This window comes from Lemur catta, chromosome 4 (genome assembly GCF_020740605.2).
Source record: "Lemur catta isolate mLemCat1 chromosome 4, mLemCat1.pri, whole genome shotgun sequence".
In the NCBI taxonomy this organism is placed as follows: domain Eukaryota; kingdom Metazoa; phylum Chordata; class Mammalia; order Primates; family Lemuridae; genus Lemur; species Lemur catta.
The window spans coordinates 70,099,656-70,125,474 of record NC_059131.1 but is presented as its reverse complement, the minus strand read 5'-3'; the positions used below and the strand labels follow the sequence as shown (position 1 = coordinate 70,125,474).

General features: G+C 42.5%; 1 protein-coding gene and 1 non-coding gene across 5 annotated transcripts in view; both read left to right on the top strand.

The window, feature by feature from the left end:
- Nucleotides 1-25,819, top strand: part of ACOXL (acyl-CoA oxidase like) — a 299,186-nt gene that overhangs the window by 201,591 nt on the left and 71,776 nt on the right. The window lies entirely within an intron of this gene.
- LOC123637619 lies at nucleotides 5,530-5,601 on the top strand. Its single transcript, XR_006734973.1, has one exon. It is a non-coding gene; the product is annotated as a small nucleolar RNA SNORD113/SNORD114 family (small nucleolar RNA).

Here is a 25,819-nt window from a genome sequence, read left to right as displayed (position 1 = left end):
GCATAGCTCCAAGGTGAGGCTCTGTCAGACCCTAGGAACACATTCAAGATAGGTCTAAGTCATTCCATGTACCCTGCCCTTATCAAATGTGGAGCCAGCCAAAACAAGAGAAAGATGCAACCAAAGGGGAAAATGCTATAAATGCAGTAGAGAACAGAATTAACACTGGAGAAAATGCAATCTGTGAACTAGCTTTCCAAAACAATAGAAGAAAAAGCTAAAGATGAAATGGCAAGAGAAGATAATACATGCAGAGTGAAATGGTATTAATAGAAATCTAACCTGTGGATAACAAATATTCCTGGAAATGCTGAAACAAAGGAAGCAGAAATAATAATCACAGATATAGTAGAAGAAGAATTCCCTTAGTGTACAAAAAAAAAAAAAAATCCAGATGTTAATGGGAAAAAGTGCCATACCTGGACATAGCCTACAAATCTAGAATAAAGAAACTATTATATAAGCAACCAGACAGAAAATAATAATTTACTCAAAAATAGAAAAAGTTAGGCTAGCTCCTATCTTTTTTCACTAGCTCCAAATGGAGTAATAAGTACTCTTCTAAAGAGAATACTTCATAATCTAAGCATATGATTCCAAGCCAAATTTAATTCATAAGTACAGGCAATGGAAAGATATTTTCAGAAATCTAAGAATCAGAAGCAATTTCACTTCTATAGCCTTCCTTAAAAAAAGACCTACTTCATAGAACACTAAAAAGATTAAAAATGAATAACTTAAAAATAAGGAAGTCAAGATATAAAAGGATTGATTGGTGATCCCTATAAATACATATGTGTTTTTTAAAAATACTTACAAAATTAAATATAGAACCTAAAAATGTTTTTTTTGGAAAAAACAATAATTTTTTTAAAAACTTGACTAATTGGTTCCGTAATAGATTGAGTCTATATAGTTTTTTAAGGTAAGATGAAAGATAAAGTAAAAATATGCTGAATTTCTTACTTTAATTGCAGGGTAGGCAAAAGACCTTGTTTTGCTCTGACTTTGATAATTAGAGAAACATAGGTTAAAATATATATTTCATTAATTTGAAAGCTAACATGGGAACCGAATATAGGATGCTTGTTTTCCAAATCACTGCAGAAGACAAAGAAGATAAATAAGGGGCCAGAAGTCTGTGTAATCAGAGGCAGACCAAGGAATAGATCAGAAAGCATGTTCTCAGAGGACTGAACGACACCCCGGTGCCATTCCTTTAAGTGAACCCACAGTGTGGCTGGGAGAGCTGGGTCACCAGCCCCAACTGCCAGTTGCTCCTTGGTTTGCGAATTTCTCCAGGATTGCTTCCCCAAATCTGCTTCCTAGTAATTGTGATATCCCCTTTGTCTCTTCTAATTTGGTTCAATTCAATTCAAGACCCCTTTCTCTCCCTGGAAGATTAATGCTTTGATGTTGAACCAAGTTGATCTGATAATTTCTTTAAAACAGCATTTCCACTACAATGTTATTTCTTCACTCAGCCACAATAAGCAGTGGAGAGGCAACTTCTGACGCATTTCCATCACAGAAGGCCATAAATCCCTCCAGCTCCCACCTCTGGAAGTTGGGGGATTAGATTTAAAATGGGCTATAATGTGAAATAGGTTTCAATCCTCCTAGTAAAAGCATAGACTCTCAGATTAGATTAGATTGCACACTTTGTATAGAAACCAATCTCATTATATACATTGTTGTGTATACATCAAAACAAAAAATGATTTTTTAATTGATTTTAGAAAGATGAGTAAATACATGTCGGGCAAGAGCAAGATATTTTCAGATATCTTTTAGAAGGTTGGTTAGTTAGCTAGGGTTGCCCATAGCAGCATACCACAGACTAGGTGCCTTAAACAATAGGAATTTATTTTCTCACAGTTCTGGGGGCTGAAGTCCAAGATCAAGGTGCCAGCAGGGTTACTTTCCTCTGAGGCCTCTTTCCTTGACTTGCAGATGGCCACCCTCTCACTGCCTCTTACGACTGTCCATCTGTGCATTCACAGCCCTGGTGTCCCTTCTTCTCATAAGGACACCAGTCGTACTGCATTAGGGCCCCACCCGAACAGCCTCATTTTAACTTAATCACCTCTTTAAAGACCCCCATCTCTAAATGTGGTCACATCCTGAGATACTGGGGATTGGGACATCAACATATGCATTTAGAGGGACACAATCTAGCCCATAATAGTTGGCAATATTAGTCTTAAAAAATAGAACTCAAAAGCACTAAGCAGTGCAAAGCCAAAATGATGAGCATGTATGTGCCAAATGACATATTATCTATAGTATCCAGCTTCTAAGATGGTCCCCAAAATCCCATCTCCTGATAGTGATATGTTTGGGTAGTCCTCTCCCACACTCTACTAGGGGAAACATGGTGATTTCCATCTTGGTTACTCTGTTGCTTGCGTTCTCTCATCACTCACTCTGAGCAAAATTGTGTCATAAACATGCCCTATAAAGAGGTCCATGTGGCAAGGAACTGAAGCTTCCTGCCCACAACCACACAAGTAATCTTGGAAGTGTGCCCTGCAGCCCCAGCCAAAGCTTCAGAAACGGCATGCACTGGGGCGTCGACAGCTGGCTGCAACCTGGGAACCTTGAGCCAGCACCACCCTGCTAGGCAGCTTCTGGATTCCTGGGCTTCAGAAACTGTGTGAATAATGAATGCTTGTTGTTTTAATTGGCTAAATTTGGGAGCAATTTGTTACACAGCAATAGATAACTAATCTTGATTTGGGTACCCGAAAGATGGGTGCTGATGCAACAAAAATCCAGATTTGGACCTGGGCAGTGAGCTTGGAGAAGACTATTAGTAGAAACCCAAAATTCCTTAAAGAAATTGTTACTAGAAGCCTTATGGTCTTTGATAGAACTATGGGTGAGGACTTGCAGGAAAGTGAGGTAAATATTACTGGAAACGAGAGGAAGGGGAGCCTTGTCATGTAGGGCAGAACTGTAGTAACACAGTTATGTGGAAAGTAGAAAATGTACCCAATCAACTGAGTGATCTAGCTAAGGAGATTTCCAACCTCAGTGCTGGAAACACTGCCTGCTTTTCCATTGTGGCTTATAGTAACGTGGAGAAGACAGAGAAAACCTAAAGGGAACAGTGTTTAACATTAAGGAACTTGGACTTGATGTGGTTTTGAAGATTGCTGAGTTCTCCATGGGGTACGTGTGGTTTCCTAGGGCTGCTGTAACAAAGCACCACAAATGAGGGGCTGAAAACAACAGAAATGTATTCCCTCACGGTTCGGGAGGGTAGAAGTCTGAAATCATGGTGGCAGCCGGGACATGCTTCTTTTGAGACTCTGGTAGAATCCTTCCTTGCCTCTTCCGAGAGTCTGGTGATTGCTGGCAATCCTTGTTATTCTGGGCTCGTGGATGCATCACTCCTGTCTCTGCCTGTGTCATCACATGGCATGTATGTGATGTCTCCCTGTGTGTCTCTGTCTTCTCTTCTTATAAGGACACCAGTCGTGTGGGATCAGGGCCTGCCCTCATTATCTCATCTTAACTTGATTACATCTGCAAAGACCCTATTTCCATATAAAGTCACATTCACAAGTACCAGGGGTTAGTACTTTGACATATCCTTTTGGAGGACACAATTTAACCCATAGCAGCAAACAATGCTAAAATTAAAGAAATTAAGAAATGGCCTCAAAGCAAAGATATAATTCAGGACACTCTTGGGAATGCATAATCTAAGCATAAAGCCCAAGGAGTGACTGTAAAATCCTTTAAGGATTGAAAAAGATCAAAGGTAAGTCTTTAGTCATGCAAAAGGCCTTCTGAAGAGATTAAGGGTATGTCTCACAGACTCCCAAACTATAGAGCTTCTAGGAAGCTTAAGGGCATTGTCCTTCAACCTTCTCAACACCCCAAGGGCCTATGTCAATGACGTTTGTGGGTGTAGCTTTTGTCTAATGAAGTGAATCCCCAATAAGATTCACAGGAGATGCACAAAGTTTTTAAGAGAATTATACCAGCCAAATATCTTTTAGCTTGTGCAGAAAAGTACAGAGACAATACAAAATGAACAGAGCCACCAAGCTTCTACAGTCAGGAAGCAAGCTGAGAAAACCACCCAGCTACAAACATGTGCTACCTTTCATGAAAAAGTAAGGATGCCTCAGAGGGAAGAACCAAGAACCCAGAGAGTAGAGCCAAGAGCCATGAAGGATAAAACTGTCTGGGCATGAGTAGGACTGAGTCCTAATTAAGGAACTTCAGACACTGGTCCAGCTGGACTTCAGAATTCATATGGACCACTGACACTTGTGTCCCTCCTATTTTCCTTTTTTTTTTTTTTTTTGAGCAATAATATATATAGCAATTATCCTATCCTGTCCCACCATTGTAAGTTAGCTGTGTGGGGGACAGATAACTTGTATCCTTACTTAGCAGCCTTCAAACTGAGAGGAACTATACTTACAGAACAACACCTGCAGAGTCTCAGCTGCACCTAGACCAAATGTAGCCAACAAGACTCTGCATTTTGAGCTGATGCTATAATGGTATGAAACTTCTGTGGGCCTCAAGAAGGTGTGAGTATGTTTTTAGAGGGATGTGTATCATTGGGAGTGTAGGTTGGGCTGTGATGGCCAGGCTACAAGAGGGCCTTCAGTGGTCCCTGCCTCCTGCTGGTCACACTCTTATATAGTGCCCACATTGTATCATGGTTGGTCTGAGATTGGGTTTTAAAAGGCTGTGGCTTGTGCCTTAGTTTCTCTCTCTCTTGCATGTTCTCTCTCTCTCTTTTTTCTGGGGGAAGCCATGTCATGAGCAGCTTGTTTGGCCAAAAATTTCTTGCCAAAAGCTTTGTGAATGAGCTTGGAAGTGTTTTCTGCAACCCTAGTTAGCTCTTCAGAGACTACAGGGTCTGGAACAGGCAACAACTTGACTGCAACCTGATGACACAGCCTGAGCCAGAAGCGCCCAAATGAGACATGTCCAAATCCCCAGCCCTCAGAGGCTGTGTGAGATAATAAAAAATTTCTTGTTTTAAGATGCTAAATTTGATGATAATTTGTTACACAATAATTGGTAATACAGCATCCCAAAGCAAGAACTGTTCAATAGTTTGGACATTAATATGTACTTTTTTGAGACAAAATATAAAAAAGGATTGTAATTTTATTTAAGCAATATTTCCATTCAATAATACAAGGTGACATTCTTTCTATGTCAATAGGAACAGGGACACACAGGATCCTGATGCTTCTAGTTTTCCAGTTATCATAGAGAGTGCCATGATGAATATTCTTAATAGCGTGCCATTTGTAGGCTTTATATACTGCCATATTGTGCTCTACAAATGTTGAACCAAATGGTGCATCCCCCACACTGTTTCAGGGTCCACATTTCTCAACGTTTATTTTTCCTAATGCTTTATTTCTCCAACTTTCTATCTTTTTATCTTCAGGGTTTGGAAGTCTATTATCGTCTCATGTTTTCCTTTTAGTGATACAGGTTGAGTACCCTTTATCCAAAATACCTGGGAGTATTTTGTGTTTTGGATTTTGGATTTGGCTTTTTTTGGACTTTGGAATATATGCATTATGAATATACTGAATCTGAAAATCTGAAATCCAAAATGCTCTAATGAGCATTCCTCTGAGAATCTCATTAGCACTCAAAAAGTTTCAGATTTGGTAGCATTTCAGAGTTTGGATTTTTGGAATTGTGGTGCTCAATGTATATTAGAAAATAGGTCCACTGTAAAATATTTACCTTTAATTTTATTTTTGGCATGATATTAGATGCTCTCTGGTACTTTATTAAATATTCAAAAGTTGCTGGATATAGTAGCTCATGCCTGTAATCCCAGCACTTTGGGAGGCTGAGGTGGAAGAATCACTTGAGGCCAGGAGTTCAAGACCAGCTGGGCAACACAGCAAGACCTCCTCTCTACAAAAAGTAAAAAAAAAAAAAAAAAAAAAATTCCAGTGCAGTGGCGCATGCCTGTAGTCCCAGCTACTTGGGAGGCTGAGGCAGCAGGATTGCTTAAGCCCAGGAGTTTGAGGCTACAGTGAGCTATGATTGCACCACTGCACTCTAGCCTGGGTGACAGAGTGAGACCCTATCTCAAGAAAAAAAAATAATAGGAATAATAATAATAAAATATCAGAAGTAGTTTTTGCTTATAGTTGTTTTCTGTCAAAGAACAAATTGTTCATTTTTTGTAAATATGTATTTTCTGATTTTGAGAGAAGAAAACCTTTACATACACACAAGTGAATTTTCCAAACAGGCATGTGGTGTGGGGAAAAAAAATATAAGGGTTTTAGAATCAGATAATTGGGTCCTATCACTTCTGAGCTTCAGTTTCCACATCTGTAAATTGGGATAATAAGAGTGGGTACACTTCAAACTTGTTGCAAGGATGCGATAAGATAGAATATGTAAAAAAGCATTTTTAAAAAAATTATAAGTCTAATTATTTTAGTTGCTACCATTAATTTAACCATTTTTATGGTCAATTCAATTACATATTCATTGAACACAGATAGTTTCCTGGGGCTAGGCATGAGAAGACCATAAAGATTGTTTAGATATGCTCCTGCCTTGGCATAAATCCACATCTAGTTTTAGCCCAAGGCAAAATAAAATATGGGCTAAATTAAAACAAAACCTACAAGCTTAGAAGAAAGAATATGGACTTCTTCTATATTTTAGCTTGTATTTTTGGCCCAGCTTTTTGTTCAGCTAGCAGCATGCTGGCTTCTGTCTACCTGCATTAGTTTGCTGTATCTTAAAATAAGATGATTCTGTTCAGCAATTTGAACATCTGACCTAAACAGAGTCTGGACAATAGTCTTTGGACAGTGTCCAAGGGAGGATGATTTCATCTAGAATTTTAAGATCTCCTAAAAATAACCCTGTGATTTGGCTTAGAATCTTTAAAAAGAGACAAAAACACAAGTGGACTTCAGATATCTTCTCTTCTTCTCAGCTTTTTAGTAAAGTTCTTTAATTTTCTTCAAAAGCACATTTTACATTAGAGATGCTTGGCCAACCCTTATCAGCACACTGGAAGCCCATCTGCCTCTTACCCTGGAGCGAGTGCTAAGGGCTAGCAGTTCAGGGTCAGAGTTAGAGAATTGAGAAGAAGACCCCTGAGTCTTCATGAAGGAATAAGCCTTTGCTGTCAGCTGATAATGCATTCCCTTCCTTGGAATAGCCAGAATTTTACTCAAAATGGAATCAGCAAATGCCCTTCTCTTGGTGCGTTGGTGGCCATGGAGGTGCCCAGCCCTTGGATTCTCCACTCTTCAGTTTTCCAAAATCTTGTTGCAAACAACTGCTTATCACAGTTGCTGGATCATTTCCCCATTAGTGGGAAGAAAAAATAAACCAATAAGCAATGGCTTGTCACCTGAGAATATTCTGTTCGGAACTTCTGTCATTCTATGGAGTAAATTCATGGTGAAAAAGATAGACTTTCAGTAATCAGTATGTTTGACAGACAACTGTTTATTTTCCAATGTGCATAACAAAAATTGGGCAGGTGGAAAGATGAACATAAAATAGTTCTAGTTTTCCAGGAGTTAATTCCTGTTCTGTCTCTCACCACCTATAATATTCTCCCATCACGCCAGTGCCCTCCACTTCAGAACATAGAAGAATCACCTGGGAAAGATTGATTTTAAAAATCTCATGCAGGTTTCCCTCCACCACACTGCAAGTCTGAATCTAAAGGAAAAGGGAAGTGGTTTGCAAATGAACATCATGAATTATCCTCAAAGTCCAGGGGAGTAAACTCATTTGGAAACAACTACCCTAAATTATTTTTTCTCATTCAGAATTGGAGATTTGGATGGAGAATTGGTAGAGGCTGGAAATCAGATTATTAGAAATATAACTTTCTAGAGCTTCCTGTGTAGAAAAATTACTGTCGCCCACGGTTTTTATTGTTGTGGTCAGTGTGCAACCTGACTACTCTGTGTGTGTGTGATTTTAAAGCTGTTAATTTAGATCTTTAAGTCATGATAAAAAGCGCAGTACTTCTATAAAGGCTGTCTTTCTAACAGATGCTGCTGCTCTTCTGTTTGTTATAATTTTAGACTGACAGTGTCTTTGCTCAGGTTACCTGGTCAGGGGCTGGAATCTCACCTAAGTTCTCATCTGTGGAAAATGCAAGCTGTGTTGGTGATTGGATGGTACACAGGTGGCAAGTGCCTGGGAAAAGGCCATTGGAATGTCCATCAGTCAGGGGTTTCCAAGAGCTTTGGTCAGGTGGTGGCTGGAGATCGGGAGAGAAGCTGGGAAATGCCATTGTTTGAACCCAGTGAGAAAATTCAGTGCAGTTTGTGGTTAGGGATGGGGAACAAAGAGTGATAGCAGCCGGTCAGTGTTTGTTAGATTTTTAAAAACCAAATACAGCAGCCTAAATGACAGACATTTTACTAAAAATCTCGTGGCACAGAAACGTCAAGAGCTTTGTTCCAGAGACAGATCATCAAAGACGGGAAATAGGATTAGAAACCAAATTTCTTGAGTTCTTAGTTTTCATTGAGCTCGATGCATTTTCTTCTTACTGTGGTGGGGTTGGGAAGACCACCTGGGGGAGGAGCCCTCTTTGCCTCTTCAGAGCATGGGTGGCTGTCTGTGTAAAGGCTACATGGTCAAAAGTGAGTCTCCCTCTCTGCTGAGTGGTGCTTGCAAGGTCTGTAATAGGGATCATTCCCATTGCTCCGTGAGAGATAAGCCTTAAAATCCTGAAACTACAGAGAGGGAAAGGGTGACGTCACAGTATGGTGGCTCAGGAAGGGATAGACGGTGGTCTGGAGAGACCCAGGGGTGGACAGGTGGGAAGACTCAATGTGGATTGTGCCCACTTCGCAGGTGTACAGTGCTCCCTAGCCTTAGCGTGGCACTTCCCTCCTTGTGGCTGGTTGTAAGAAGTGTTCCTGTTTCATGTTGCCTTCCTCTCCCTTGCTCCCTTTCCCAGACAACAGTTAATATTAGGAGCTGCATTTTCTCTTTTTCCTCTTTTTTCCTTCACTTCTAACTGTCTCCATCTTTCTCTCACAGACAGCACTCTTAAATTCTCTTTCTAGGGAAACCTATTATGGAAGGAAATGGAAAGAAAAGAAGGAAGGGGAAGTGAAGGAAAGGGAAAGGAAGAGGAAGTTCTACTCTCGATAATTACATGTGAGAGCTGGAAGGGAACCTTGGGGTCGTATAGTCCAACCCACTCATTTACAGAAAGGCAACCTGAGGACAAGAAAGTTAGTGGTTTCTTCAAGGTCCCAAGGTCCCAAGGTCCCACTAAAAGGGATTAGCTAAAGACTAAAGCTAAAATTAAAAGAGACAAAAAGGCAAATCAAAATAGTTTCTTCCTGACAAGCATAAAACCAAGCCTCCACAAATTCAAGTTTATCTGCTAGTGTTTTAACTGTGTGCTAGAATAAAACTCAACACTCTTCAGAGGATGATAACAGGATACAGAATTAATATCATAGTGTTCATTGTGCAATGCAATATTACCAGACATGGGAAGAAATAGGAATATGTGATCCTTAGTCAAGAGAAAAATCATTCAATAGAAAAAAACCCACAAATGACCCAAATATTGAAATTAGCAGACAAGGGCTTTTTAAAAAATATGATGAATTTATTAAAGAATAGGCAGGAACATATGGATATAATGGATAAGGAGACAGGAAATTTCAGAAGATTTTTGGAAACTGTAAAAAAAATGAAATAGGAATTCTAGAACTGAAAAATACAATGCTATTATTAAAAAAATTAATTGGAGAGGGTTAACAACACACTGGGCACAACTGAAGAACATGTCAGTGAAACTGAAGACTGATTAATAAAAATCATTTGAATTAAACCACAGGGAGATTTTTGAAAGATTAAAATAATGCAGAATATATTCTCAGTTGACAATGGAATTAAATTATAAATAAATAACAAAAACATATCTGCAAAATCTCCCAAATATTTGGATATTAAGAAGCACATTTCTAAATAAGCTGTGAATTAAAGATGGAATCACAAGGGGAAATAGAAAATATTTTAAACTGAATGATAATGAAAACACACCATACCAGATTTTGTAGGGTATAGCCAAAGGAATGCTTGGAGGGAAATTTATAGCTTGAAATGCTTATTTTAGAAACTAAGAAAGGTTTTAAGTAAATTATATAAGCTTCCACCTTAAGACACTGGAAAAAGAAGAGCAAAATAAGTAGAATAAAGATAACAATAGTGTTAAAGAGAAATCAGTGAAATAGGAAACAAACTATAGAAAAAATCAACAAACTTAAAAGCTTGTTCTTTGAAATTAGTAATAAAATTGATTGATCCCTAGCAAGATTGTTCAAAAAATAAATAAATAAAAGGAATAAAGTGCAAACTAACAACATCAAGAATGAAAGGGGACATTATAACATTATAACATATTCCACAGACATCACAATACAATAAGAGAATATTATGAACAACTTAATGCAAATAAACTCAAGAACTTAGAATAAATTTCTGAAAAAACACAACTCTCAAAAGCTCACAAAAAATGGAAGATCTAAAAATATACACTAAATGAATTTAATTTGTAATGGAAACATTCCTGCAAAGGAAGCTCCAGGTTCAGATGGTCTTACTGTTGAATCCTATCAAACATTTAAAGACAAAATAATACCAGTCTTACATAAAACTGTTTCAAAATCTAGTTTAAGCCTGATACCAAAAATTAATAAGTACACTACAAAGAAAAATATTACAAATCAATATTTTCTATGCATATAGGTGAAAGTACATAATAAAATACTAATGATTGAATCCAGCAATATACCCAAAAAAGGAAAATACATCATAACCAAGTGGCATTTATTCCAGGAATGCAAGGTTGGTTTAACATTTAAAATATGAGTCAATGAAATTTATAATAGTAACAAAATAAAGGAGAAAAATACATGATTATATCATGTGGAAAAATGTTTGATGAAATCCAACACAAGTTTATGATAAAAAGTCTTAGCAAACTAGGAATAGAGAGGAATTTCCTCAATTTTGGAAGAGCACATCTACAAAACACCTATAGCTAACATCAAGCCTAATAGTGAAATATTACATGCTTTCCTTCTAAATTTAGAGAATGAAGCAAAGAACGTCCAGTTTACCATTTTTATTTGACACTGTACTAGAGGATCTAGCCTGCAACAAGGCAGGAGAAAAGAAATAAAATTTACCAAACAAAACAAAATACTACCAGAACTAATAAATCAATATAAGGCTACAGGATACAAACTCAATATCTAAAACAAATTTTGTTTTTATATGCTATCAATAAACAATTGGAAAATAAAATTCAATTTACAATAGCATTAAAAACATGAAGTTCTTTGGAATACATTTAACAGTGAAACCAAAACTTGCAAGATCTATACACTGAAAACTACAAAACATACAGCTAGTAATTGAAAGAGGCCAAAATAACTGGAGAGTATGCTGTGTTTTGTGTATGGGAAGATTCAACATGGCTATGATGTTCAAATTGGTCTGTAGATTCAGCACCATCTCAATCAAAATCTCAGCAGGAGTGTTTGTAGAAACTCACAAGCTGATTTGACAGTTCATATGGAAATGAGGATGGCCTAAAACAGTCCAAACCACTTTGAAAAAAGTTGCAGATGTGTGGAGGGCTTGTGCTACCTGATTTCAAAGCTGTGCTAATGCTTCAATGGTACAGACATGTGGTGTTGGCATAAGAATACACAGATAGATGAATGGAACACTACAGAGTCAGACATCAACCCACACATATGTTCACTTGATTTTCGACAAAGGTATGAAGGAAATTCAATGATGAAAGAATAATTTTTCAAAAGTGCAGGAAACAGCCAGATATCTGAATACAAAAAAAAATGAGCTGTGACCTGTTTTCCACGTAATACACAACAGTTAATTTGGAACTGATTGCACACTCATGTAAAAGGGGAAACGATAAAACTCTCAGAAGAAAACATAGGAGAATATCTTTGGGAAGTTGGTGTAAACTACGATTTCTTAGAAAGACACAAAAAGTACTAATCATTAAATTAAATATTGATAAATTGGATTTTTTCCAAAAGTAAAACTTTTTGTTCACTAAAAGACACCATTTAGGACATAGAAAGGCAAACTATAACCTTGGAGAAATTATTTGAAATACACATATCTTACAAAACACTTCCATCCAGAATGTATAAAGAAACTCCTACAATACTATATGAAAAGACACAATCCATGAAAAATTGTTCAAAAGACTTGAAAAGACACTTCATAAAAGAAGATTTAAAAAATGGCTAATGAGCACATGAAACTTTGCCTAATATTATTGGTCATCAGGGAAATAGAAATTAAAACCACAGTGAAATACCATTGTGAAATACCACACCCACTAAAATGGGTAAACTAAAATGATTGACAGCACTCAGTTCTGGCAAAGACACAGAATCAACTGCAACTCTCCTAATTGCTGTTGGCAGTCTAAAATGGCGATGATCACTCTAGAAAACAGTTGGGCAGTTTCTGATAAGGTTAAAGATATGACCCAGCAATTCCCTCCCTAGATATTTGGCCAAGAGAAATGAGAATATATGCTCACAAAAAGACTTATAACAGGAATGTTCATAGCAGGTTTATTAATATAATAATAGCCAAAAACCAGGAGCTGTGAACCAAATGTTCATCAACATGGGACTAAATAAACAAATTGTGATATATTTCATATAACGGAATACTACTCAGCAACGAAAAGGAATAAACTACTGCTACATGCAACAACGTATGTGAATTATTGTAAATATATAGACATTTTAGTGAAAGAAACCTGACATAAAGCGGTTAATACCATATAATTCCATTTATGTGACATTAGAGGAAGGGCAAGGCTAGTTGATGGTAACATGGTGATCACAGTCAGAGTGGGAGAAGTGCTGCTGCTGCGGGGAGTACAAAGGGGTGTGGGAAATGCTCTATGTCTTGATCTGGGTGGTTCCATGGGTATACATATATATGTAAGAAATCATCAGGCTGTAAACTTAAGATGGATGCATGCTACGCGTCTGACTGTATGTGTTTTATACCTCAGTGAAAACATTTAAAGATACAACTTGAGCAGTGCCTTACAGCAGTTAGGTTGCTTGCATTATAGGCACTTTATCTTTTTATATAAGAAACTGGAAACTTAAATATCCAGAACAGGAGGCCTCAGCTGCTGAATCTTCACATACCAAGTGGGAGAAAGAAGCAATGGTTAACAACAACAGCTAACATTCACCACGTGTCAGTTCTGGGCCAGGCTTCAGGCTCAGCGCTTTTCAGTGTCATACCGAAATACAGCCGTGGATGCCCGGGCTGGCCAGCAGCGTGGAATCCGGACAGCACAGTGACAGACAGTGAGCATAGTCTGAGCCAGCAGCCAGGGTCACAGAAGTCTGGCAAGAGGTGAGCTGTGGAGAGCTGGCCTGGAAGTCCCTAGAGAGTCTGCATGCTCTATTCATCAGGGAGGACAAACCCCAGGAAGCAGGGCCCTGGCAAGGCAGTGAGGAAGGTCTGGTCATGGACAGTTGGGCAAGTTGCCAGACAGGATAAGGGGACAAGACAGAGAGCAGTGTCAGAGATAGAGAAATCTATGGGGATGTGTGCCAAACTCTGGGATCATGATTGAAGAGCATATTGGTGAAATGACATTTTTCTAGCTTGTTGTACACGGATTGTTAGTGAGTTTGGCTTGGTGTAAGTGACTGAACACTATGCTAGTTTCTTGACGTTCCCCCTGATTAGGGAGTGGACTCATCCCGGGGCTGGGCACTTCTGGAGTTGGTAGCATTGAGGTACACAGGAATGGTCCCATTATCCTGTTTCTTTCTGCCTATCACAAGGCCAGTGGGCAGACTCCCCCGGTCAGCTTTATCACAGGCATTTGTTGAGTTCCTGCCATGGCGAGGAGCTGCTCAGAGCATGGTGTCTTGCCGCACGGCCAGCAAGCTGATTGTAGGACTAAGAAAAAGGAGCTGATAAAGTTGTCAGACTGTCTGCCCTTGCCGTTTCTGTGAAAGCTCACTGTGCCCAGCCCCCTGCCTCCAGCAGAGTGGTGGGATGGGGAACTTGTGACCAGAGACTAAGCTGGGGCAGTGGCCCCCATGCGGGACAAGGCAGTTAGGACCAAGCACACAGGTGACATGTGGCCTTGGGACACAGCCTCAGTGCAGAGAAGAAAGTCAGACCCGTCCCTGTCGAGGGCTCAGCTCTCTCTGAAGGCACTGCGGACTCCAGCTTAGTGGCTTGGCTGTGACCAAGGGCCACTCGCTGACCTAGAATTCCACGGGGCAGTTCTGGGGGACCTGCTCAGACTCCTGTCCCTGCTCTCTGCTCGACAGCACCTCAGGCAGTTAAGACAGTCTTGTTCAGTTGTAGTCATTTAAGCCCTGATAGTTGCTTCACTCCTTACTCCCGAGTATCTCGAATCCCCTCCCCACGACGTGCACAGAAGTTCTTGAGTTGTCTCGAAGTTCTGAAATGTGTGCAGGTTTTGAATTCCCAAAGTCTTAGCCAAAAATATAAGCCCCTTAGTGACAGTGAGGCAAACAAAAATGCTTAGCTGAAGCTTCATATATATGTTTAAATGAACAATTAAGGAAAAAGAGACCTGTAAACGTTTTTGTTTCCACTGACTAGGTCCTTGTTTGAAAACTGCATCTCCGCAGTGACTTGTTGTGTGCCAGGTGCTGTGCCAGTTCGGGGCGTGAGGGTGACTAAGACACAGTCTCTGTCCTCAAGGAGCTCTTTGTGTGGGCGGGGTGGGAGGCAGTAACTCTGGGCAGGGGGAGGGCAGGGAGAGGGTGTGGGGCCCGGGCTGCCCTGTTCTGTGGGTTGGGGCTGGCCTGGCTGTGAGACTGGAGCCTGAAGAGTCTGAATTATAAATGGCAGAGCAAGCCACGCCCCATTGTCCCCAGGCAGGGAGTGGGGCAGCCTCCCAGGAAAGGCTGGGGATGTCAGCGAGTGCCTGGCACTTTCAACCTGAGCATCAAGCCGGCCAGCATCCCAGGTGAGGGGCTGGAGAGGCTGGTGAGACAGGGTGGCTGTCTGTGCTCCCCACGTGGGCTGTGGACCTTCCTTCCATCTTCCCTGCGGGGGCCGTGGCCTCATCCCTGGGTGTCAAAGAAAGGTCTTTCCACGGTCAGTGCTGAGAGGGTGACCCGTTCGAAGGCCACAGTAACCGAGGCCAGAAGAGGGAGGCTGCAGCCCGAGCTGGGGTGGCAGCAGAGGCCAGAGAGGCAGTCAGTGGGCCTTGGGGCAGTTTGAGGGGGGAAGCAGAAGGAGAGAAGGGGGCCCAGGGGTCAGGTTTGCACGCTGGGAACACAGGATGCCATTAGTGGAGCTGGAAACTCAGAGTCCCCAGGAACCCCAAACTGCAGTGGGGTTATAGGCTTCCATGCCAGCCCACTTCACTTGATTCACCCCAAATCCCCTGTGGAGTGGGCTTTCTGCGCGTGTACCCAGCGCCTTTCCCAAGAAAGCCCCTGCAGCTGCTGCATGGGCCCAGCACCAGCTGAGCTGCTGCAGAGATTCAGGAAACAAAGATCTTGAGGACTAATTTCTTTCCCATATTAAATGTCCATTTTTCTGCCTTATGTCAGCTTTAAGCAGTCACCAAGGGCAGTCAGGTTCCATAACACAGTCTTCAGCTGAACGTGAAGATCATATTATTGAAACAAGATCTTTCTAGCTGACCGTACTCCAAATGCATGCTTTGGTGCCTGTAAAATCTATTTAAGGCCTCCTGATTTCCCCCTTCTGTTCCTCCATCCACCAGAACAGTTAAGGGGGAACTTTTAAAATGAGGAAGCTGTTAAGAGAGGGAGAAGGTATCAAACATTGTTATTGGAAATTATGAAGATCGATTTCAGGAGCATGGAGTTCAAATGTACACTAGATGACCAAAGAGAATATATCATCCAACAATCATTTTCTGTTCTGAAAGGCTCAGTAATGAAAAGCAGGCCCTTCATTTGACGCGAAAGGGGAAAAAGACAAGAAATTGGGAAGTGATATATTCAATTATAGAAGCCCTTTGCCAAGACCCTATTGATTTCATGTTCTGACAATTTCAGTTAAGCCTCCACAAGGAAAAGCTTCAGAAACAGGTCAGATCAAACACTTGCAGATTCCCGCTGCTAGCACTCTGGCGTATGACAAACGTGGTCGTGTCTTCACTAGGAATGGACTCTGTCCTTGGGGTGTGTTCACATTGCCGAGCCCCAGACCAGAACTTGGAGGACAGTGTCCGTGAAAGAAGAGGCTGCAGAGGCCCTAGTGGACCCCATGACTGCCATGCAATGAGTGGCTGACCCTCTCTACTGAATTTACCCATTTCTCTACCCTCTGAATCCAGTTTCTTTTCCACTCCCACCTGGTGCATCCACTTCTACTCCCACCACCCATCTGCAGGAGGGGCTTTCTTCCTATGGTCATTGGTCCTGGCAGGCTCCCAGTACTGTGCTGGGTGCCTGGGTGGTCTCAGTCCTGCCCTGGTCAGAGCAGTGCTCCCATGGCAGCGCTGCTAGGGCTTCCATGGTGGATGTGCCAGCTTGGTTGGAGCCCAGAAGAGGGCACCTGAACCACTCTGGGGGAAGTGGAGATGGTGGGAGACTTCCTGGAAGAGGTGACATTCTTGAAACCAAGAGGAGGGATTCAGGTAGAGGAGGAGGGCATTGTGGTGGAAAGAATTCTATATATAAATACCTAAGGCAAGAAAGGGTGGTGTGTGTTCTTGAACAGGACATAGTTAAAGATAAAGAAAAGTCACATGTGTTATTGTGCATTTGTTGAGAACCTACCCTGCACCAAGCACCGCTGGGCAAGATGGTATTTCTGCTGCTGTGGACCAGGCTGTCCAGTAGTGGAGACCCCTGTGTGAACAACAGCGTGTGTGCTAACACAGCTGTGCTGAGCCAGCTCTTCTGGGGCCCAGAAACGAGGAGGGCCAGCAGCCCTAGCTCTTTGGAGCTAGATCTATCTGTGTTTCAGGGACAGTTACTGGACTCTTCTGAGACTCTTCTATAAAATCAGGATTTCTTCCTTATTCAGGGCAAGCACTTCAGTGCATGTGCTTGACACATGGAACGTGCTGCACCCCTTCATACTATCATGTCACCCATAATTGTGGCATTGTGTTTTTCTAGGAAAATGTGTTGTGAACTCCAGCCTTGCAGCTCAGGGGTGTACCTCCCCAGACAAGGGCTGTTCACCTGCTCTGCTCTGTAGAGCTGCCGCCTGCCACCTTCCAAGGGAGGGGAGATTCTGGTGCAGTTAAGGCTGGTGCAGAGCTGGGGACAGGCAAGGGTCTGGGGGTGCCGTGGGCATGAGGCAGTGAGGAGAGCATCCTGGGCTTAAACTCTGCCCTGAGCTCAGCACCTCCCTGAGCTTCCGAGACCAGACAAGGCCCTGCAGCTGGCCCCCAAGTCCAGGACACAGTCCTGTCTGGAGCATTGGGAGGACATTTGCTTCTCCTTCTCATAGGAAACAAGCTGGAACTGTAGACATAGGATGCCCTCTGTGTCCTTTGTCCCATATTTTTTTCATATGTAGCAGGATGTTGAGTGAGGTTTGTTTATCCCGCTCTCTTGGAATTGCAGCTCATGTTCAAAGCGTAGGGCAAAGGTGCAAAGAATCCCACATTCCCAGTTCAGAAAGCCACCAGTGAGCCGCCAGCTGCTGGACCCAGCCGCCCTTGCTGTCTGGGACTCTCCTGAGGACAGACCAGCACCTGCCCCTCAGTGCCAGAAGAGGGTGTTGGCTTTTGGGGAGGGCAAAGTTCAGAAAGAGAGGCTGCTGGTGGAGAGAGGAGGGCCCTCTTCCCAAAGCCCCTTCTTCCCGGAGCCCCCTCTTCCCGAAGCCCCGCAGAGGAGACCAAGTTTAATTGGGAAAAAATCTAGAGAGAAAAGGGAGAAATAATTTGGGACACAAACACATGAAAGTGAAGTGAAAGAGAAAGCAGTTGAGTTAACCCAGGAGAAAAGATAGAAAGCACAACACAAGGGAAAAAGAAATAGAAATACAGAAATAAAAATACAAAAAGATGAAAAAAGACCAACCCAGGAAAGGCAGAAAAAAATACAGAAAGGCAGAAAAAAATACAGAAAGGCAGAAAAATATAGAAAATTAAAAACAGAAAAGTGAACGAGTGGATTAAGTAAGCCCAGGAAAAAAATAAAAGACAAACAGAAAGAAGAACTTACCTAGAGCAGAGAGAGAGAGAGAGAGGGAGGGATGAGAAACTATAGACTAGAAAAAATAGAAAGACATAAAAAATATAGAAAGAAAAATACAAGAAGGCAGACAAATATATAAAGACCACACACACACACACACACACACACACACACACACACACACACACATGCACACTCGAAAGACGGAAAGTCAAACAGGAAGAGAGACAGGAAGGCGGTGATGGGGGCTGAGCAGGTGAGGAATGGTCCCTTCCTGGCCCTGGCCCGGGCAGGTGGGCATTATATCTGATACCCCTGAGGGAAGCTCCTGGGGACCGTGGGGGAAGGCAGCCTTGTGTGCTGCCCACATCAGCCAGTGTGGTCACAGAGTTGTGGGCAGGACCCAGCGGGGCCCCCAGGCCTCGCAGCCAGGGCTGAGTGGGAGGCACAGGGGCCACCCGGGATCTGCAGCAGCGGAGGTGAGGCCAGGTTCGCGCCCTGCTGGAGGGGCCAGGCTGGAAGCCCAGGACACAGGCGATAGCTACTACAGAAAGGAGAAAGGAGAAAGAGAAAGGACTCCGTGTCCTGGGAAGATTTGGCTTGCGGTATTTCCCATGACTTTCCGAAGTGGTGGTCGGCTGGGCAGGGCTCAGTCCCCGGGACCAGTCTAGCGGATGGCCTGCCCGCCGCAGACAGTGGGAGAAGCTCTCCTGAGGGCAAAGCGCAGACAGTGGGGAAGAAATCATAGTTTGACCTACTTATACTTATCTTTAAAAATGTTTAAAAATACCTGCATATGGCATTATCCTCCGTATGTGATGGGCATAATTTAAGATGTGCGACCCCTGATGTGTCACAGAAGCTGACATCCAAGCTCAGTGAGGGTCTTCCCTCTGCCAGACATGAGTGCTGCTACTGGTCAGGACTGGGCTCTTCTTTCCTTGTGATGTCATCCTGTATCCACAGCAAGATTAAAAGGGAGGGGACAGATTTCAGAATAAGCACAGTACAGTAATTCACAGGACACACAGATGGATCTGGGGCTGGGTACACAGGGAGGAATTTTTAAATGCTGCCAAAGACAGGAGCCTGAAGGATTCAGAAGGTGGAAGTACAGAAGTGATGACATCCAAAAGGCCTGATGCATTCGACAGAGGATCCTGTGCTCGGGTTTCTGCTTGTCCTATTTAAAGCAAAACATGGAGTGTCCAGGGGGACATCTGCAGCCCATGGAAGAGGTGTGGGGCTAGGAGGCTGGATGAGGAAGGGGCCAGGAAATGCCCGTGGGTCTGGATGGGTGTGAGGACGTGTGGGAGGAGGGGCCCCTGTGGGCATTAACAGTGGGATGAAGAGCATGGTGCTAGGCCTCGGGGTGGGCCTGGATAGGACAGAGGGTGAGTGCCAAGAGGGACGCTGAGCCGATCAGTGTGGCTGGAAAACATGGCAGGCATGGAGCACAGGACTGGAGGAGGACACAGGTCAGACTGGGAAACTGAGGCTGTGCAGTTGGGAAACCCACTGCAGGGGTCTTAAAATGGCTTGCTGGGGAGAAGGCCAGGGGTACCCCAAGACTTAGCAGGCTGAGAAGGAGAGCTCAGGGTTGAGATGGTGGAAGAGGGCAGGGTTGGACTGGGAGAACTTGGCGTGAATGATCCAAGCACGCATCCCTCAATCAGCTGCCAACTTGGGCCTGGCATTGTGCTAGTGCTGGGCACCCCGTCTTCTCACTGAATAGGTCAAGAGGGGACTGTTATATCCTTTAAACTTGAGAGGAAGGAGAGTGCATCAGATAAGGTGCTTGACTGCAGTCGTCTAACAAAATAGGGGCTGCTGTTCTCCCCTAATAAGAAGACAGAGGTGGGCAGCCCAGGGCCCATGCTGTGGCTCCGTGACTGAAGCAGGGCCCAGGTTCTTGCTGTCCTTCCCCTCTGTCCCCACATAGTGTGCTGCATTATGTTCCCCAGAAGTATATGTTTAAATCCTAACCCCAGAACCTGTGAATGTGACCTTATCTAGAAATAAGGTCTTTGCAGATGTACTCAGGTTTAAGACAAGATCATTCTGGAGTAGGATGGGCTCTAATCCAGTGTGACTGGTGTCCTTACGAGTAGCAGAGAGACACAGGGAGGAAGGCCTGTGGCAATGTAGCCGATGTTAGAGTGATGTGGCTACAAGCTGGAAAACTCCAAGGGTCGCCAGCAAGAAGCTGGGAGAAGCCAGAAAGAGCGTTTGGAGAAAGCACAGCCCTGCTGCCACCTTGATTTCAGACTTCTGGCCTCCAGAACCGCAGGAGAATATATTTCTGTTGTTTTTAGCCACCAGGATTGCGGTAACTTGTTCCAGCAGCCCCAGGAAACCAGTACACCCAGAGTGCAGCTCCCACCTGTTCCCACAGTCACAGCACAGCCGAGTTCCCAGCGGGTAGATGGGGAAAGGACAAAGAGAAAAGCACACATGCCAGCTCAGGCGATCTCTTGTCATCAGGAAAGCAACAGTTTTCCTGGAAGCGCTGCCCAGTACATAGCTGCCTGCGCTCACTGGCCATGGAGGTTACAGCTGCGGAGTCTGGGGAAGTGAGCATTTTTTTAAAAATCAGTGTATGTTATATATAAATTATATATATAAAAATATATAATATCAATACATAATATATTATAATTTACATATATTAAAATTAACTAATTTCAAGTGTATAATCAATGAGGGTTTTTTTAATCTTAAATATATGCAATTTTTATTTGTCAAGTATACCTCAATAAAACTGGGGAAGGAGAGAAAAAAATCTGCAGTACACAAAATAAGTCAGCTATGTTATGGTATTAATACGCTGGCAGACGATAAACGCCATGGAAATGTTTTAGCAGGGCAAGGGTGATTGGGAGAGGCAGGTCTACAAAGGGGTCTGTGACCCCAAAAAGTTAATCAATGAATTTTGACAAATGCATATGCTCATATAACCATCACCACAGTCTAAGTATAGAACATTTCCATCATTCCAGAAAGTTCCTTCATACAACTCTGTAGTCAATAACAATTCCCCCAACCCCAACTCCTGAAAAACACTTCTCTTTCTTTTGCTATAAATTTGCCTTTTCTACAATTTAATATAAATGGAATGACATATACAGTCTTTTGTATCTGGCATCTGTCACTTAACCAAATGCTTTTGAGATCCATCCAAGTTGTGGCGTGTGTCAGTATTCACTGTGCAGTAGTGTTCCTTTGTATGGATGTATACGATTTGTTTACCCATTAACCAGGTGGTGGATATATGGGTTGTTTTCCATTTTGGCTATTAGGAGTAAAGCTTCTGTGAACATTTTCATACAAGTCTTTAAGTGGGCATATGTTTTTATTTACCTTGTGTAAATACCTAGGAGTGCAGTGGCTGAGATCTACTGTAGGTATGTATTTAACTTTATAGGAAATTGCCAAGCTGTTTCCAGAGTAGCTGTAACATTTTGCATTCCCACCAGCAATGATTTCTAGTTGCTCCGCATCCTGGCCAGTGCTTGGTCTTGCCAGTCTTACTCATTTGAGCCATTCTGGTGGGTGTGTGGTGGTATCTCATTGTGGTCTTGATTTGCATTTCTCAAATCTTTTTCATGTGTTTATTTGCCACTCATGGAGCCTCTTTGGTGAAGTGTCTGTTCAATTTTTTTTTTGCTCATTTGTTAAAATGGATTCTGTTTTTTTAATATTGAGTTGTAAGATGTCTTTGTAAATTCTGTTTAGAAGTCCTTTAACAGCAGTTCCCAACCTTTTTGGCACCAAGGACTGGTTTCATGAAAGACAATTTTTCTACAGACCAAGGTGTGGGGGAGATGGTTTCGGGATGATTCAAGCACATTCCATTTATTGTGCACTTTATTTCCATTATTATGACACTGTAATATATAATGAAATAATTATACAACTTGCCATAATGCAGAATCAGTGGGAGCCCTGAGCTTTATCTTTAGCTTTATAGTAAATCTTAAAATTGGGTAGTGTGAATCCTCCAACATTTTTTTTCTCAAAATTGTTCTAACTACTTTAGGTCCTCTGTATTTCCATACAAATTTTACAATCAGCTTGTAAATTTCTACCACACACAAAAAAGAAAGTCTGCTGGCTTTCATATTGATTGGCATTGTGCTAAATCTATAGATCAATGTGAGGAGAAGTGACATCTTAGCAATATCGGGTTCTCTGACTTATGAACACAGCATACCTCTCCCTTTATTTAGGTGGTCCTTTCAATTTCCCTCTGCAATGCTTTTCAGTTTTTGTGTACAGTTCTTGCATACATTTATAAAATGTATAAGTATTTCATATTTTAGATGCTATTGTAAATGGCATTTTTATTTTGAGTTGCAGTTCATTGCTAGAATATAGGAATACAATTGATTTTTGTATATCAGTCTCGTACCTTGTGACTTTTGTTCAATTTACTTATTAGTTCTAGTAGCTTAACTCTATATTTCTTAGGATTTTTCTACACAGACAGTCACGTCTTTTTGAATGAAATCAATTTTACTTATTCCTTTCTAATCTCTATGTCTTTAATTTCCTTTTCTTGCCTTATTGCCCTGGCTAGAAGCTTCAGTTCAAGGTTGAAGCAAGTGGTGACGATGGACATCCTTATCTTCTTCTTATACTCAGGGGAAAAGCACTCAGCCCTTAAGTAGGATGTTAGCTGAGGCTTTCTGTAGGTCCTTTGTAGAGAATAAAAATTTTTAACTGGCTATGTTGCTGCCCACATCTATCTGAGGTTTTTCTAGAAAAGAAGGGGGGAGTGGATATAGGTGTCCACCATGGGAAAGGTGTTTCCTCATGTGTTCAGTTCTATGTTTTAGCTGTGTGATGATTTGTTAGGAAATAGGCATATCTTTTCATTAGAGGATTTTGGTGTGGGGTGTCGTTTACATTAAATGTGACCATGTGTGATCATACATCTTTATAAGTAGTATGTTGGGAGAGGCAGGTTTTGTCAGGGAACTAACTCACCCTCAGTCCATTGGGAGGCAGTGCAGCCCGTGGTTAGGAGTGTGGGCGCAGAAGCCTGAGTGCCTGGTCTGAACCCAGCTCTGCAACCTTAGGCAAGTTACTGAACCTTTCTGCGTCACAGTTTCCCACTTGCAAAATGAAGATAGCAATAAAACCTACCTCTGGGGTTTCTGAAGACTAAATGAGCAAATGGAATTAAGTGCTTGAAAGAGTGCCTGCTGCCTGGTGCATTTTAAGAAGGACTCAGTTGCATAAGGCTATATTTACACACTGATTTTTAGTAGCAGGTTTATTACCCAAAGTAAAGCACAACCATATCATTTTTTAAATCTTCTATTCTGAAACCTCGTATTAAGGTTTTTGTTTTTTGTTTTGTTTTTTAAGATGGGAGGGTTGATTTCTGTTGTTTTACAATATTGTTTGTGCAATAAGTGCATTTGAAAATCTTGTGCATTGCATGGGCAATTATAGGGTTATAATTGTGGGCAGTGACCCTCGTGAGGTTTAACCCTGTCTCTACACTTGGAGGCCGATCTGGAGTTTTTGACCTTCTGATGTATTCATTTTGATCACTTGACAGTGGGATGAACTGCGGCCCCAGCTCTGCTCCTGGGTCAGCCTAAGTGGGTGTATGGACCACTGTGAAGCCCCCAGGTGGCTTCAGCCTATTATTTCCTGCCATTAAATCCTAATTCAAGGGGACAGAGGCTTCTCAGTCAGTTGCTTTCCTGGGCATCTGTTGTAGGAAAGCTGCCTTTCCATCAACATGCTCCGAGGCCTGGGAACACTCCTTCCTGTCTGGGGTGGGTCTGAAACTGGGGTGGGGGCCACTGCCAGCAGGGATGACGTTACTGAGCCTACGGCAACACCGTGATGTTGACATATAAGGAAAAGCTCTTAGGAGCTGCTGGCAGGCCTTCAAGGGGCCTTTCCCCTTCATTTGAACTTGTTTTTTCTTTTTCCCTCCTACTTTCTGAGAGGTGCAGTCACAGCCCCCTCTGCAAAGCGCCGTCTGCGAGGTTTTCCCACATGAAGTCCTTTTCTCAGGCAGGTTCTGCATTGTCCGGCCAGTTGTCTGTCCCTGGTTTTCCCCTGATCAGACCAGTGAAAAATTTACTCTACACACTGAATTTTTTTAAAAAAATTAAAAAGTACCCTCAATTCTGTTTGCACACATCTGCACAGTGTTTTATTCTTCCCTGCCTCCCGTGCAATGTTGGGGAGCAGTCAGTGCATGATTAGGAGAGCCTGCCCACCGGGGTTTCCTGGCATTATCCTCTACAGTGCGAAAAGTAGAGTTTCAGCACCTCCTTCCAGAATTTCCAGGAGCATTTGGCCAGCTCCTGTCCTCCCCCTGCCAAGGATGTTCCACAGGCTGTTCCCTGAGAGTTGCATGCCTTTGCTATGCCTTTTCGGTTATAACTGTGGCACCCAGGCAGAGAGATATTGATGCAGGGACTGAGGCAGACATTATCCTCTTTCTTGACTGTCAGGAGATGCCCTGCTTAGGTGGGGACCCGAGGCACATATGACATTGTCCTCCAAACCGTGCCCACTGCCCCAGGTGATCGTGCTGAATTATACATGGGTAGAGGCTTTCTGCAGTGCTTGTTTTCCACTGGAGCACAAAGCACTCTGTTACAGGAGGGATTTGACACAGCGGGTCCTCCAGGCCCTGCAGAAACTGCAGAGCTATGGGGAAGCAGGTTACTTTCCAGCTGAGAGGGCTCACCAGGGTGTGAGTTTAAAACACATGGGAAGCGGAGACATCGAGTGTAACTTTCTATTTGAGTGTTATTTCCTTGAGCACACAAAAAATTACTAAACATTTAAATATCAAACCATTAGGTTTTCGAAACAAAGAAAGGCAAGAAGGAACAAAGAAAAATCAGACGTGCCAAATTTAACTCTCTTCTCTGGTCAGATAAGAATCTGCCTTTAGCGCCTCCTAAGCCACTGTAACTACTAATTTTGTGATGCAGCAGCTTTTTCTTCTCTGTGTGTCTTCTTCATTCTTCTTTCACTCCAGTTCTGTTTCCTCATCTCCCTCCAACTCAAAAACACAAAGCAAAGAAAAAAGACTCCCTTTATTAGATCGATGGAAAGATCATCTCACACAGAGGAGACCCACAAAAGCTGTTCGTTAGATGAATAAATGATGTCACCTTACTGTGGCTTCTGTTTCTACGTTTATCACACGTGGTGACCACTCAGTGCCAGTTCTTGAGAGGTAGCAGACATTCCAGAAACACTTTGAAAACAAATGAAATCACGACCACAATGGAAGGAAGGAAGGACGGAAGAAGGCTGGTTGTGTTGAGGGTTAGATGCAAGTAGTTAGTTCTGGGATTTTGCATCCTTAGGGCAGAGAGTGACCCGATTAGCACAGCCTCAATTTTCTGTGCGTGTGCCTTCCCCTTCGCGTTGTTTCTCGAACGTCTGCCGCCTCTCAGGAATTGGCAGCCGGTACTCCCATGTTTGATATGTGTGAGGAATTAGTGTAAACTTGGAAACTGGACTCACAGTATGTGCGTGACATTTACTCACAGAACGAGTAGCTTCTGCCGCTCACAGAGGCCAGCCCACTAGAGGCCCCGCACTGTGCCCGTGCC